Here is a 16,579-nt window from a genome sequence, read left to right as displayed (position 1 = left end):
TTCACTCAGATCCGAAATCATTATTTATTTAAAGAATTTGGCAGATGGAAGGGTATGACATGTTACCACGGAAATTTTTTTTGTCACTATTCTCTCATTCCTTTATGAGTTTAAAAATGAAAAAAATTGCGAAAGTTACCGCCCCTACTATCTGTTGGTGAATTCATCATAATTTCTGTTCATTTTTTCGTTCAGGAAGAACCTGTTATTGAATCGCTCATAAAGGCCGCTACACACGGTGAATGATCATGCGAATAAAATCATTCGCCGTGCACAACGGAAAAAATCGTTAATGAACCGTCATTCGCATGATCCCTCGCAGATTTCATTTTCCTCATCATTGAAAAGCGCACACTTGTACCTGAAAAAATGATCACGTGACACGCAACGACTTTGAATTCGGCTCCGAGTCCTCTCATTTAGAGATCATTGTCAGTCGATGGTGTAGTCGGCGAGGTTGGGGTCGGTCGGATCGCGGACACGTGTGCCACTCGAAGTGGGCATCTATTTTCGTTTCAGGAATTCCTTCGCTAGCGCGGGGCTCATAAAGGTATGCAGTGTGAAGCGTGTATGCTTTGCGAGTCGGCACAAGTTTCCTATTTCCCTGGAATCTGCCGAGCGAATTCAAGAGTGTCGCAGATCCTCGCATCCGGCGGATGTCTTGTCTCGCTTAGGTGGTGTAGGGAAGAGAGCTTGGCTCGGATGGTTGGCCTCTCCCTCCTTCGGTAGCCGGTCGGTCGGCGTTCGCCCCCTCCTCGGTGTGCTCGCAATCGGACTCCAGCCTCCCGCGAAGGAGTCGCGGGTTCCAGCGGTTCGAGCGAGTTCATCGCGCCGGGTCCGATGGCGACCTGTAGCCTACTGTGTCCTCTTCATCTCCCCTGCGCCTAACTATCTCCATGGTATGCCTTGCAGCTCTTCCTCGCTGCGGCTTCCTCGTTAGCTAGGGAAAGAACCGGCCGCTTGCTCATTTCCTGCCCTGCCGCGGAAAGATATCTATCGACGATTTATGTACTTCCTCCGTTTTTTATTAATAGAATCGACGTTAACATCAATGATAAATCTTTTTTATTTAGGCGTAATTGAGCCAAAACTGTCTCCTTTGTCATATAGTCTGTTGAAGTTAATGAAGCGGCAATGCATGATCGAAGGATTATTTTTGACTGCTACAACGAATTCGTACGCGCTCGTAGAGATTTTATGATGCTTGTAGATTTTGTTGCCTGTTGATTGTTGTCAGTTGTTGCTTTTAGATTTTGGCGCTACCGAATGAAATTCAGGTAGCTTAATGCCTCAGACTGTTCACGTTTTAGTGCGCCGGAATGGCTTACGTTCATCTACATCTGCATGCTACATTCAAGCTGCCTGAAAAGGCGTGTGGCAGGGGTGTTAGGACAACGGCCGTTTACATATAAAAAGCAAATGTTCAAACAAAATTACGAATAGCGTTTATCTAAGCCCTTTATGGTTCGGAGGAAACAGGAATTCCTATGTCTATCAGTTCAGCAAAATGTCTCTCTTAATTTATCGCTTCTGTAGGACCTGGAAATATAGTGGGGCTCTAATATGATGTTCTCCGTGTCGCTCTGAAAGATATCTATTCTCAATTGCTCAACCAATCTAAGCCTAGCGCGCAGCCTCAGAATCACTAACGGCTCCAGCCTGATTCGCTTAACATCTAGGCAACGCTGTCTTATACGCCCGTAGCAGTTTTTGACGAATCGCTCAGCTTTCCTTTGTATTTTATTCAGTTCACGGATTAAATCTTTCTGCACCGAATCCCATATGCTCTCATATCCCATCGCATATGCCGGCCTCGGTGGCGCCGATGTCAAGTCACCGATTGCTAACCTGGTCGCGGGTTCGAATCCCGCGTGGATGGCTTGACCACTATCCAGGGAGTGGATGTATGCATTTTTCAAACAAGTTAATTGTAAGAGGACTATGTAGTAGGTAGTAAATTCGCTTGCGAAATGAAGTATACATTATTATTATCATTATTATGCTCGCTAATGGCACCTAAAGGCATCATACTTAATGGTACTTATGCACAGTCTTGTTGAATTCCCTTTTTCGTAAATTCTCATCTCACCTTGGGCGAGCCAAGCGACGAATTATCGCTATGGAGGTACTTTGTCACCATTTATGGCGCATTTACAAACCGACGCCACGGCCTGACGGTGGATGGGGCGTGGCTTTGCACGGCCGACCGCCCATCTCCGCGCACCGAGGGTGTCCTGGAAAAGGAAAGGAAAAGTGAATTGGGGCATCGATGCGGAAAGACAGCTAGTCAGAGAAAAGGTGGTCGCTCCGTGGCGAGGGAGAAGCTTTCTTTATTATATATTTTTTTCTTATTTCCCGTTTCAATGCCACTTCCCCGTATGCCAGCACACTCGGAAGTGAAAGCCGTGGGAAATATTTCTCGGTGCGGAAGTCCTTAAAAGATAACCAGAGAGCGCTATTTTATTCATCCCGATGGAACTTTCTTTTTTTTATGCATTCATGAATTCGTGCAGAAATGTGTCGCCAACATCATTCTCATTTGGAATTCGTGAAATCGATTCAACTCCGGCGCCATGTTTCACTCAACTCTGTATGTTTAGAAGGCACCTGACAAGTGTTTTCACTCGTTTTGCATGCCCGCTTTTCACCGTTAATGTATTATTGTAAGTTCATTCCTGGTCCCAAATCGTCTGAGTCAAACAGGATGATATTTAGTTCGTCTGTGATGGTACTTTGGCGATTGAGGCTGGGAGCTGCTAAAGACTAGGAGGGTGCGCGCTAGGCTTATATTGGTTGAAAAATTGAGTATTGATATCAGTAAGTGCGACTATATTTCCAGATCCGGCAGAAGCGAAAAATTAAGAGAGATATTTTTTCGAAAGGATAACTATGGGCATTCGTTTTCCCTCCGAACTATAAAGGACTTCAATAAATGCTAGTAGTAATGTTATTTGAGCATTTGCTTTTAATATGTAGACGGTTTGTGTCATAACACCCCCTGCCACACGCCTTTTTAAGACGGAGATCGGGGTAGTATGTAAATTTACTTAAGCATGGTGTTGGATTCGCTCATATCTTCGCTTCCATCTAATTACTTAGCTTGAGGAAGTTTCCCACTTCTTGCAGTGTAAACCGTTGAGTTTTGATCCCTTGAAAATGTGTACCGAGTCATCAGTCTAATTTTGTAATTTTTTAAATCTAGAATTAGTTCATTTTCCGTAACATTTCCGTTCGTTTAGTGCAGTTCGCATTTTTTCATTTTTTATCCAATTTTCATAGCTGTTATATGCAAGTATTGCTCTTTTTAGTTGCTGACACATCGGCTTATACTTTATCTTTGTTGGTGGTGGTTAGTGTATTATTATCCAACTTAAATCCATGCTGACGCTACCGCTTCGTTCAGCGGATAGGTATCCGCTTTCTTTCACGAAAAACGAGTTTTGGAATGAAATTGGTTTACAAGTTCTGATTGAAATGTTGTAGTTGACTAAAATTTTTAAAAATCTCTCTCTTTTGGATAAATGGATTTTCTATCCTTTGAGCTTAGTCTTTTTTGCTTCTTCGGAGGATAATTTCAATTCACTAACGCTTTAAGTGGACATTCATTAAGTATTTTAGTATTTTTTCGTTGTTGAGAACTGAAGTTAAAACCTTTAAACTAACGGATAACGTAATGTTATATAAATACAATTTTTTTTCGACATCTTTAGAGCATAATTGAGATTACAAATCAAATTCAATTCGCTTAGCCGTCACTTGAGAGAAAGTTGGTTATAATTCACCAAATTGAAATGAGAAGAGGGATGAATGAATGTGAAACTGATAATTTTTAATTGATATGGAATCGTTGCAATTCATCAAGCTTGAATCTATCAAAATGAATAAAAGTTAACGATTTATTTTGGATGTGATGGGCGTTCTGTTCCTAAATATGAGTCTGAGTTCAGAAGCGATGCATGGCGGACTTTACGGAGTCCTCATCAGCTAGTGACCACACAAAATTTTCGTGGTCATGAAACATGATGCCTTGCTCGGGCTATTGTCGTGCACAATACGATCTCCCATTCACTCTCCGTGACCCATCTTTTTTTTCGCGTCACGGCCGAGTCTATTGAACGCTCGACCTCTTTTGAACTCCCCAAGGATCTTGAGAAGTCAGTTGTTGGTGTGGCGACCGGTCCGCTACGACCTAACTACACAGAGCGCGCGCTATTTTACAATGCGGACTGCGTCCCGCTACCGGTGATGCAGATTGTTGACCTCCGAGTGAGAGAGAGAAAAAGAAGTCGTACGTTGTTGTGTGTGTGAGCTGGCGTACGCCTTGGATCGCGGCTCAGCTTCCTTTCTCCATCTCGTCCCTCAAACTCTCCCTTTCGCTAGTCCTCCTCCCTGGCCCTAATCATCTCGCTGCAAGCGCCGTTCATCCGATGAGTGGCGTAAATACTGGGGCGGTATGAGGTTATTAGGGGCCCTCGGCTGGGGCGCATCTTACGGAAGGCCCTCCCCCGGAAAATTTTGGGAAAATTTGTGGCTGGAAATGGATTTTGACGCTATTCTGGCTCATAAAAAGTAGATAGAAGTTAATTGAACATGTTGCAATTTCGTTAGAAAAAATACCGAGGAAAGTTTGAATTTCACAGTTTAATAAATTCAATAATGCATTGTGGTTCTATTATATGCATAGTGAATATCTCCTGTTGAAACTGCATTTAAATCTTAAACGAAAGTTTAAATAACCTTTTCGAATGACCCTTTCAAAAAAGCATCAGGTTATCTCTTATTTTCTAACATCTTTAATGTACTTTTTATATAATACTTTTACACAGAGTATTATTATGTCGAAGGAAGCTGTCTACAAGGAGAACAATCTTACACTTTGGCTTTTAGACTTTATTTCACTTTGGGTCTCACAGACATGAGTAACGAAAGACTGCGACCTCTCTCAACTCGTCAACCGCCCGAACAGCCGCTCTGCCCGGACGTAACACTCGGCAGCGCGCAGGCTGCCCACATGACTCACAGCGCGCAGGCTGCCAACATAACACTCCTCACAGCGCGCAGGCTGCCAACATAACAAGTATGTTGTATATAAAACAATTAATGAAAACGTAGAATTTATATTGGCAAATAACCTTGGTTCAAGTAATCTTAGTATCGTTTTTATTACACCTTTCATATACGCTTCATGATACACGCGAGCATTGTGGGCCCCACTAAGATGGGGGCCCTCGGCGATCGGCGACCAACCGACCTGACCACACCGCCTCCACGTAAATACCTTTATGTCCGTAAGACTAATTGATCTTCAATTGGCAAATTTTGAAGAGGGGATAGGGTGTGCCACTTATTCAAAGTTTGCATGAAACATGTTTCGGTAGGAAGTAAGTCATAATTAATGGAAAAGAATTTTACATTTTAGTAAAGAATAATAATAATTTAGTCAAGAATAAATCTTACGAAATTAATACTTTTTAAGACGCGTTAGGTAGCTATATTAAAATTATACAAGGAGGTTGGGAGAAATGGTTTCTTTCAACTCCTTGACATTTTACAATACGAGGGTTGCAAATCGTTTGATCCGTCACATCAATACGTCTCCCTTACGGTCGTACTGGGGTCGGCTTCAAAAACACATGAATTGATTTTCCTTTTCCATTCACTTGTTTCCGTGGTGTAGTGGTTATCACATCCGCCTAACACGCGGAAGGTCCCAGGTTCGATCCCTGGCGGAAACAGTTTTTTTAATACATTGCTTTTTAGTTTTTTCTCCCAGGAAATTGAGTACGTTAACTCCCCTCTTTGCCAGAAATTATTTGCATTTTAATGCATTACATATTACACTTCCTTTTACTTTGACCCTCAATCAAGCCCCTTGCATTGTGATTACCCTTCACAAGTATATAAACGATATAGATAAATGAAAAAAATTTGCAATTTTCTTGATTGAATTTTTAATTTTACTATCATGGACACTTTTTCTCAATATAACGAAATTATATCCTTATAAAATTGGCAATATTTTTCACACGTTGGAACATTTCTTATTCTATTTATTCATAACCTGGAATATTTTTTCTGTCGTCAACTACAATCCTAATTCTATATCTTCGTACCATCAGGAGAAGTAATAGGAGTAAGATGCCGTTTTTAAAATTTTGAGTCGCAGATTAATTGCAATTATTTTAATTGAAATGAGCTAGAAATCAAATGCACAAATTCAAAGTAATAATCCCTGAAACGTTAAACTTTGATCAGTGACCGTGGGCAATAAATATGATCAACGGATTAATAAACATATCCTCTTGCATTTTTGAGGCAGTCGGACTTAACAATATTGCAAACTCTCAATTTTGCCTAATAATTATCAATTATTCATAATTACAGCTGAATCATACTTGAATATGTTGATTCCTGCCTCTAAGCAGTATAAACTCACTTCCGCGGATGCGTTTCTGACGAATATATATTTGTTGAAGTTAATACTTCATTCGTAATTTTTTAAATGTTGAAGTTAATGACAGTTAATGAGTTGCAAATTATCAATATATATTAATCGTTTTGAAAACGGTATTTCATTACAATCCATGCAATGGAAAAAAAATCATACGCGATATTAGCCTTCCACAATTTACGCCATAGAAGTACATACTCACTTACATAGGTTAATCCCCAAGGACTGCAATATTTTAAAAAATTCTAATATTTATCATTATTATTTTATAAATGAATCCTACATTAAAGCCTTCACTTCTACGTTCAACGTGAAGATACTTTAAAATAGGTGTGAGTAAACCATACCGGGGACCAGGGGCGCAGCTAGGAATTAAGTCTAGGGGGAGTTTTAGGTGCAGCTAATACTGGGGAGTTTGGAGGTATGGAATACCCTCCAGGGGAAGCGGGACGGGCGGGGGCCTTCCCCCAGAATTTTTTTAAGATAAATGGTTCAAAATATGGATATTTACGGCTTTCGGAGTGATATTTTATTAGTTTTTTTACATTATTCTATAAGTAATATTAATCCAATTAAGTAAAATGGATTACACTTAAAAATTTCTCTGAGCTCTGGAGAGGGGGGGGGTTTATCCTCCAAAACCCCCCCCTCGCTGCGCCACTGCCGGAGACCATGTCGTTGGCAAGTGAATTTCACGCTCTGGGTAGGGGCAAATTCCTTTCCTTTGGCCGCCTCGCATTTCGAGGATTTCAATGTTGGCTGGAGGCTTTTCCAAGGATTGGAACCCGAACCCTTAGGGCAGCAGCCGATTGCTCCACAAACTAGGCTAACGCGTTCCTTCTATGATCAGTCATGATTGTGTTTATTCCATCTCGTGTTAAAAAAAATAGTTCGCTTTTGACGCTGGCAGTGACAAGCACGCTGCATTCGCCGTTGTTTCACCGATGTTTGGACTGAATATCTTTATGTGAGTTTTGATGTTTTTCTGCAGTCTGCAGGGCAGATAAACAGTGTTAGAGGGTAGAATGTTGGGTTAACAAGGGAGAGGTAGGAAGATAATAGAATTTTTAGATATAATGAAGGGGAGTAGACCCAATCGTGAATTGAAGAGTGAAGCACATGAAGGATTGGGATGGGTTGCCAGAATGCTTCTAAAGTACTTTATTGAAACGTTCCTTAATGTATATGTTACTTTAATAATACCGCTTATCTGCAAATATTGAAAAACGGACAGTCTATATCTTATTATTAATTGTTTGCATGACGAATACATTTAGCATTATCATCGTGCAAATAAGTTAAAAATATTTTTAGAAGACATTTATTTACCCCTCAAGTGTCATTTAACTGAAATGTCCTCATCATTGCTTGAGTGGGGAATCCGGCGGAGAGGAAATGGATCTCAGCTGCCGAACAACTGCAGTTTCCCGGTCTTGTGTTGCCTGCCTCCTTTGCGTCCGCTTATGTCATCTTTCCGGGCTCAAGGGTCGCTACACGGTAAAAAAGTGCAGTTTTCGAGCCCTTCAAATGTCACGCAGCTTCTGTGGAATTTGCTCAAGTTGGTCGTCGTGGAAATAAGGATTTGTCACGTGATTTTTATGTCCGAGAGGTATTTGCGGAAAACTGTCTGAATTTATGCTATACTGCGTGTAAGTGTGTGATATTAAAGTTCGTTGAGCTCCTGATGAATCTCGTGTAGAAGCACTTTTCATTAGCGTGTATATCTCCGAGTATTTATTCATTTTTATATCAATCTTGTATCTGGAAAGGGGGAAGACCGTCGCGCTGGTTTTTCTTGACTGTTTCTTTATGGTCTTGCTAGTATAGACGATGTCTATTAGTCATGTCTTGAAGCTTTGAATTCCGACTGAAGCTCATACATTGGTCGATAGAAATTTTGAGAGACTAGGTGAGATTTAGAGCTATTACGGCATGTGTTATCCGTGGAGACCATGTGATATGTCCCATGATATTGACGAATGTTTGGCCCAATTGAGTAAGTGCATTTAGAATACCTCAGATAAAGAAACGTTTTAATGTAGTTGTCTACGAGGATATAGCGATAAAATTTAATTTATTATTTTCTAGTTATTTAGTGATCGTGATATTTAGTGATATCATCTTAAGCAATACGAAAAAATCGGAAATCATATTAGTCGAATGGTCCATTATTTTTTATATCGAAAATGTAGGTAATTTTCTATGTTGTGTGCATAAGTTCTCGCATGGTACTGAATTGCTCATTATTTTTGCTTATTGATGATCTATTAATTGTGGTCCTTCTGTACTGGAATTGATCTAATTCGATTCCGTCGCATTTTAAATTCTTTTTGAGATATTTTTCAGCATGAAGTGTAATGTTATTGTGGCTACATCGTTTATGTCGTGAAATTTAAAAGCTACTACGAGGCCATTCCTCAAGTGACGGTTAGTTGATAAGATATATTTTATATAAGTAGCAATCCCATTTGGAGCTCAATAAAAACATTTTTTCCGCTTTAAGTGCACAGTTTTTATATTATTGAAACAAAATGAGAAAGTTTCGCGGAATTCGATGGTTTTCGTCCCTGGTCATATCATGCTATAGTTATCATCAGGAAAATAATCAGTCTACGATGGTAAAGTTCGTTATATCCGGTGCTTTATTTGAAAGACTTTTCCTCATTTTCCTTAGATAAAATACTCCGTGTCTCTCTATGTTTGAGAAAGTTAGCTGACGCTTGTGTATTATAGTATTTTTGTACCTTTCTCAACTAATCATAATCATGGTAAGTTGATGAGACTTTTTTTCACGTTTTCACCAACATAACTCTGCCAAATTATGTTGTTGTGAACATGGCATTGCGGATCCCACATTTTCTAGTTTCCTGTCCTTTAGAGGCTACCTCCACGCTCCGTCCGACCCAAACCTCGTCTTCGGTCTTCCTCTGAACTCGTTATTAGGGCCCCGCTCCTCACCATATCCAGCCGCCACTTCCTCATTAGATATCCTTTCCCCATCCAGCTAATCCACTTTATCTCGCTCATCCCCGCCCACAACGTATCGCGTTGCCCTCTTCATTTATTCTTTTCCTCAAAAGCTTCCCTTTTTCGTCGTCAAAAGTGCCAGACGCATCGTGTTCCGCATTAACTCTTTTTGGCTTATCTTGTCTCCGCTCCATTCAGCTCCCGACGTAAGTAAAATGTTTTTGCGATGCCGAGAACGCTTCCTCCTCTACTTCTTTAACTTGACCGGTTTTTTAAAATTAAGGTTATTGTTAAGGATTTCTGTGTGGCCCAGCGAAAACCAGTAGCACAATGTTCATAAATGTATAGTAACATAGTATTTACTTTTGCCGTGGGTAATATACCACGTCCATATTAGCAATGAAAGGCACTTCGTTACTTCCACAATTTATTTAAAAATTACCACCGCTTTCGGCTGTTCCGCCAATATAAAATACGTGATTATGTGGCCCATACTTATGTACTTGGCTTAACAGCCGAAACTGGTAGTAATTTTTAAATAAATTGTGGAAGTAACGAAGTGTCTTTCATTGCTAATGTGGAGCCCTTCCACCATGTTAAAGCTTCAAGTTTCGATTTAATACCATTTTCAAGAGTAGGTCATTCATAATTTTATGAGATTTAGGTCTAAGTTGTGTTTCTTTAAGTTCAAGTTGGTGCTTTGATCACAAAAGAACTTGGAGTTCTCCATAGTTTATCTTCAATGTTTTTAGTGAAGCATTCGGATACCTCAATGTAATAATCCTTGAGGTGCGACTTGGACAAGGGAAAAGAGCTGGCGCCCCCTAATCTGAATGTTTGTTAGTCCGTAGCCTACAAGGAAAAGGAAAAGTATTGTTAAAATTTCAAATTCTTATTAAAGTAATGAAGTATATGTGGTAACTGATGAAGCGTATGGTTACAGCGGCAGCACTTCCGTGGTCATCTGCGCTCCCCTAATGCTGCACGTCGAGGCGATCTTATCAGCCTCTGTCGGTGTTGCCTTATATTCTTGCTTTTGAGTCGTAAAAAATCATCCGTTTGTGAACAGAGGTTTTTATTATAGACTACAAATACGTGATCCTCAATGTGTAACTTGCTAATCCTTTCATCTCCTTTTTCATTTACGTTTTACGAGGAAGCGCTCGTGTTGATTTACGGTGATGACTTGCCTCCTGAAACAGAAATTATTATTGACACCGTTCACGAAGTAGACGGTATGTGGAGTGCGAACATTTGTTTTTGCTTTCTTTTTCTTATCCGTTTCTTTCGTTGAGGGTGGGTCTGTCTCTAACAGGCTTCAAGTTAAATCGTTCTCTTTTTCCATTTTCCTCCTATCTCTGGAATGCTGCACTGCAAAGGTTTTTGAATTATTTTTTCTTAATTGACGTTATACTTCTATTATCTTGCATCTTGAACTATTTGTATAGATTTTAACTCCATTCATCTTATGAATTTGTGCGTAAGTAGAAACAAAACCCTGTTCTTAGTTATTGAATTATATTTAAACCGTAATTAACTGGTCGACACCTAGTAACTTCGGCCTAAAAGTTTCATTTTATTTTGGTGATAATGATTGATTCTGTGGTTCTAAATTTGGCTATTCGTTGGTATGTATTATGTGGTAGTAATCGCTATTTTCATTCCCTATTTAATCATTACTTAAGCCTGAATCACACGATCATTTTATCCGTCATTTCCGAGTGATCACTAGGGTGATCACTCGCAAATGATCGGCGCCGGCAATTGTTTTTGCCGATCACTCTAATGATGAGGTTTTCCATCACTTTTTTGATCACTCGTCTGGTCGCTTTTTCCGTCGTTGAAACCGTCACTAAAACCCCATATCAGCCAATCAGAACGCATTCCCGAATGGAGCGATTGCAGCGCAACGTTTGGCAATCGTGGGAACCACATAGATTAGCAAACACGCTATATATTTTCGTCATAGAGTTTACTTTCGTTATGCGGGTCCTATGACAACGAGCTGTGATATCAGAAGCCATGCGAAAGGCGACGGCGTGGGGGACCGCGTGATTCAGAAAAATGATCACCCGGGCGATCACTTTTCCGAAAACGGTCGTGTGATTCAGGCTTTACCATGAAACATCAAGAGTATGCTCTCAATTAATGATGGTGCTACGGCTGTGTAGCAGTTGAGTGAAATAATGTGCATTTGCCTTTCCTATTAGCCTTTTCCTACCCAATACTTTTCTACAACCTTTTCCGTGCTCACTCAAGTGTACGGCCTTGCGCAATAGTTTTACTCTGAGAAGAATATGATCTTTTTTATTATTACTATGGAATATTGCCTGAGATCCAAATTCAGTGATTGGTTATAATTCCCATTTCCTTATCTCTTAAGAAAATGATTTGCTACAGTTATAACCTTAGCTGCAAAAAGGGCTGTTATTTATCAATTTGCTGACCAGAAGTAGATAGGCACTGCATAAATGGATTCTGTTAAGCCAATATTTTTTGTTTTGACTTTTCCTCGTATATTGAAATTTGGATGTCTAGCTGGACCCAGCTTTTCCTGGCGGAATTAATGAATTTTTCATTTATTTTCACATTCACTCGCACGCTTACTGAAATATGATCCACATGATTGGAAACTCCGCTCCATTATTCCTTGATACCGTTTTAATTCCCAGTATTCCCGCCACTGCGAATTCAATTCTCCATTCTTTTGGCTCTTTTGTGGAAAATTACGGTACGGCAATTTTGCGGCTCATTCATTGATTGTGTGTTGTATCTACTGAATGTCGGTATGTGGCAAATTTTAGAGGTCGTTTTTACGGTTATTAGATTTCCTCCAATCTGAAATAATATAAATGGAAATTAACGTGCATGTTATTTCCGTGGTGGAATGGAAATGGAATTAAGTTTGAAAAGATTTTATAGTGACTAGTGATAACTCATTGAAATATGGTATTTTCAATGAAGTCTTTTTTTTAGGATGAAAGTGCTTTTCTGTGTATTTATGCTAAATTTTATTGCATTGTTTGCAGTAATTGCTACTAGGCATATCGTCGTTCTAAGAATTGATTAATGATTGCATAGGATGGTCGTCTTTCTTGGCTAGTAAAACGATACCTAATCCTGATTCATGTACTCTTTATTGAAGCGAGATGAATAAATTAGGAAATTGATGACATGTATTGGAATATTTTAAGAGGAGAGATTACCAGAGGTACTCCGGGTGTTGCCCTTCAAGGAGTTTAGCTAAATTGGGATCCTAAGGTGTGGAGGGCCCGAGACCTATAGATATATCGATCCTTCACCTCTTCGATATAGATAATGTTATCTTGACTCTCAGATTAATTGGAGTATTTAATTCTCTATGATACGGTTAGGTTTTATTTACTGCCACTCGATGCGAGACTACTAAAAATGTGCGTCAGTATTGTGGACATAAGTTGGCGTTATTTCTATCATTTATGATGAAGTTGCTTGATTTTGCCATCAGCACTTATTTAATTGCCGTAAAAATTCGCAACGGTGATGCCACAGAAATATTTCTCTGTCTGAAGCGATTACATTGACAGCTATGTATATTGGTTTTACGGGAACGTCCTTTTGGGAAGTATGTTTGGCACACTTCCAGATTTATTTGATTTTTAATTATCTTCGCTATTTAAAACTTATTGATAAACAAACGAGGTACCCTAAAAATGTCGTCAAAATTTAAAAATAGACGAATCTAGTGATAGCCACTTGTATTTACAATTTAAACATGGAATTTATGCGTATAAATTATGTTTCTTTACTTTTGAAATTTTGGAAATGTGGGAAAATAAAATGTAACGTCGTAATTATTTAATAGAATTCGGTTGATCCATTTGGAGAAATAGGAAACCTTATTGGCTCTTGCATAAAAGAAACGAAATGATAATGGGGAAATCCATTATCTTGGTGGAGAGAATCTATCCGCCTTATCATACGTTCTTTTTTTGCGAATACTTATTAATTGACATTCTATATCAATGAGTCAGTGCCACTTATGTAGTGTTTGCTTTGAAAAAGGTGAATAGAAACATGATGTGAAAATTTCCGTTTCGACCATATTTCCTCCGCGTGAGAAGGATTTTTAGACACATTAGTGCGTCATAAAATTATAGCTCCATTATGTTTTTTTTACATTCCTTAGGAATTTTATATGATGTATGGAGAGGGACGCACATTGAGGGCTCCCTAAGGCTCGAGAAGTTCGCGTGCGAATATTCAGGGACACCTGTTGGTGCCGTCTGCATGGAGCCATTTCCATGACTTGTGGAGGACTTCCGTGTGAAAAAGTCCAAAATCCCACCGCTTCCTCCTCCATAGATAGTCACGATATTTTTGACGTTGGATCAAAAAAACGGATATAAATATTAAAATTGGGGATTCGAAAATTTGAAATGGGAGATTGTTACGTTTAGATTCAATCGACAACATACTTAATATTTTTTAACCTCGGAATGTGGCCTTCACCATTCTTGACAGACAAAAATATACCATCAATACTGGGGCTTAAAAATGAAAGCTGTTTATGTCATGCGTTGTCTTCGGCTATTTATATTACGCATAAACTTTCCTAGCCCTTTTTGAATCGATAAATCGATAATCGTTTGCTCAATATAAATATTCCGTTAGATAGCAAGAATTGGCGGCGTTGATAGTTTATTATTGAGCTCTAGGTCATGTTATTCTGCCCTGGAGCAGTTATCTCGCCCACGGACTTGTATTATAAGCAGGATCGGGTTTATGTGGAAGGAGGCTATTCCACTTCTGAAGCCCTTTCTTCTCCCATTTTTAAGTTTGTAAATTACGTGGCAGGTAATAGAATACATCATTTTTATATTCGTTTAATAGTCATATGTGTGGAGTTTATCATTGTTTTCTGTTCAGTTTTTTGGTGTTCACTGTTTTTAGATTAGTGTAGTTTTAATTTTGCGAACAAGTTGAATGTAAGCCCTTCTTGATCTTGAGGCCTTAGGCTGAAGCCTAGTTAGCCCATAGGAAAATCCGGCCCTGATTATGAATCTATGTATAGGTATGTATTTAACGGAGGAAAACGTAGGCAAACGAAGGTAACGTAGGAGCCGGAACGCAGCGCGGTTGAAAACTGTAAATTTTGAAATATTTTCCGGAAATCCGTTTATGAGTTGCATCTAAATTTTATTTTTGGAATAGATAGTTAGATGTGTCTAAATTGTAGCTTAAAAGTGTGGGCCAATTATGAGATGGATTGTGTGAGAATAGTTAGTCAACAAACTTAAAAAAATATTTATGCATAACAATAACAGGAAATGGCATTGAAGATTTTTTATACATTTATTGTCTTGTGTAAAGCTTTAGATATAAGTTAAGCCACAAGTTATGGATCTGCGACAATTGGGTGGTTAAATGGAAGGAATTAAATGATTCAAGGCACGTGTTTTTGGCAAAAAATACGAAAAAATTAAAGGCGCCTAAAACTAATATAGTTTTTTTGCATTAAGGTGACGGGGTATTTAGTTTGAGGTGGACAACGACCCACACAGTAAGTTTCATCGCAATCTGATAACTTAAGGGACAACGTTTTTTGAACTGAGGTGGAATGGCCCATTTATTATTTCACGGATTATATGAATTTGGTATAAATTTGCGTAGTCGGTACGTAAGGTTTTTTGCTATCTACCTTTGAATTCTAGATAAGATGGGTTACGCGTAGCTGAATGAATTTTACAGACTGCCGTATCAGAAGTGTTTTTTTTCCTTTATTTTATATTCTGTACCCGGGTCGTGGTGGTTAGTGGCGCTATAAATACACGAGTCCATAAATACTGCGAATTTTGTTGTTGATATATGTATCTGTACCTTTCGAGGTGGTCATCTGGATTTAATACTTGGGTCCGAGTTTGGTAGTATTAGACTGTGGTCTTCTTCACGTTGGCCTTATTGTTAAAGAGTCGATAGTGGCTAGCAAATTCTCATAATTTTCGAATCCCTTAGTTTTAAAATTTAGCAGATTTTATTAGTTCCTCTTTTTCGTTGTACGGTGTTTTGATGAATTTATCGGCCAATATATCGGAAAGTCCTGAGAAATTTGTGTTGTTTACCTTGGAAAAAAACCGTTATTTCAGTGGGTAAAAGATGTAGTGTCATGGATACGAACGAGCAGCGTGAAGTGCTGTTATGCTCTACTAGTAAGAGATACGTGTCGCGGGCTGGTAAGCTACCTGTTAATGAGGGTATAACATCTTTCTCGTGTACCTATAATGTGCTTGTCGTAATTTCTCTGAATTTGGGGACATTGGGAGAGCCTTTTTTGCGGGCTCACATTTATTGTCATTGAATAGACTGGTGCGTCGGTAAAAAGTAATAAAACGATTCATCCATGATGCTTAGCTTATTCCGTTAAGGCCTATCATGTAGCATAGGCGAAGACGAAGACGCTTCCGCCGAGGTCTAGAGTCTTTATTTCAAGCCTCTGCTTTGATACTCAAACAAAATTTTACTGCCCAGCCATCAACAGTAAGAATTGATCTATCATGTCTAGCGATAGTTATCATATGTCGCTTTTCCAGTGATTATATTGACTGTAGAAGTACGCCAATTGAGGTGTTAAGTTAATAGCTTTCTTATTAAGTATGGATCCTTCATTGCTATTTCAGTCCTTCATGCTGTACGATGCATTTAATAGCCGCACTAACCAAACACCCTAACCCCTTGTTCTCGAAAGTTTTTCCTGTTTTGCTATCCTGTAGGATCTGCTTGTGAAATATTATTGATTTTTAAAATGTCTACTTAACATTATAATATCATAGTTTCGAATATTGAGTTTATCAAAAAGATATTGTCTACTTGATGAACTCGATTTATTTAAGATTATGAGGGGCTCTGAAAGAAAGATAATTCTTTATTCTTGCACGTGATTTCTATTTACTTTCAATGGCAATGTACATGTCTGATTATGCAAAAGAATTAGCAAAAATTTTGGATTTTTTAATCAACTGGTTAATGTTCCACACTCCTTTTGTTCCGAGAAAACAAAAAAAAACTCGTAAAATTAAAATTTGGGGAATTTATTTAGGTAGCAAGTAATTTTTGAGGTCATTAAATATTCAGCATTTTTCAACGATTGTTATCTGTACTACCCTTTTGCTGATGAATCGCAAT

General features: G+C 38.9%; 1 protein-coding gene and 1 non-coding gene across 4 annotated transcripts in view; both read left to right on the top strand.

Moving 5' to 3' along the window:
• Nucleotides 1–16,579, top strand: part of LOC124164204 (E3 ubiquitin-protein ligase RNF19B-like) — a 324,394-nt gene that overhangs the window by 24,556 nt on the left and 283,259 nt on the right. The gene's annotated exons all lie outside the window — the stretch shown is intronic.
• On the top strand, nt 5,663–5,735 carry Trnav-aac. The gene has a single exon. It is a non-coding gene; the product is annotated as a tRNA-Val (tRNA).

This window comes from Ischnura elegans, chromosome 8 (genome assembly GCF_921293095.1).
Source record: "Ischnura elegans chromosome 8, ioIscEleg1.1, whole genome shotgun sequence".
NCBI classification, from domain to species: Eukaryota; Metazoa; Arthropoda; class Insecta; order Odonata; family Coenagrionidae; genus Ischnura; species Ischnura elegans.
Note: the sequence above shows the minus strand (reverse complement) of the source record. Positions and strands in the feature narration are given on the sequence as shown.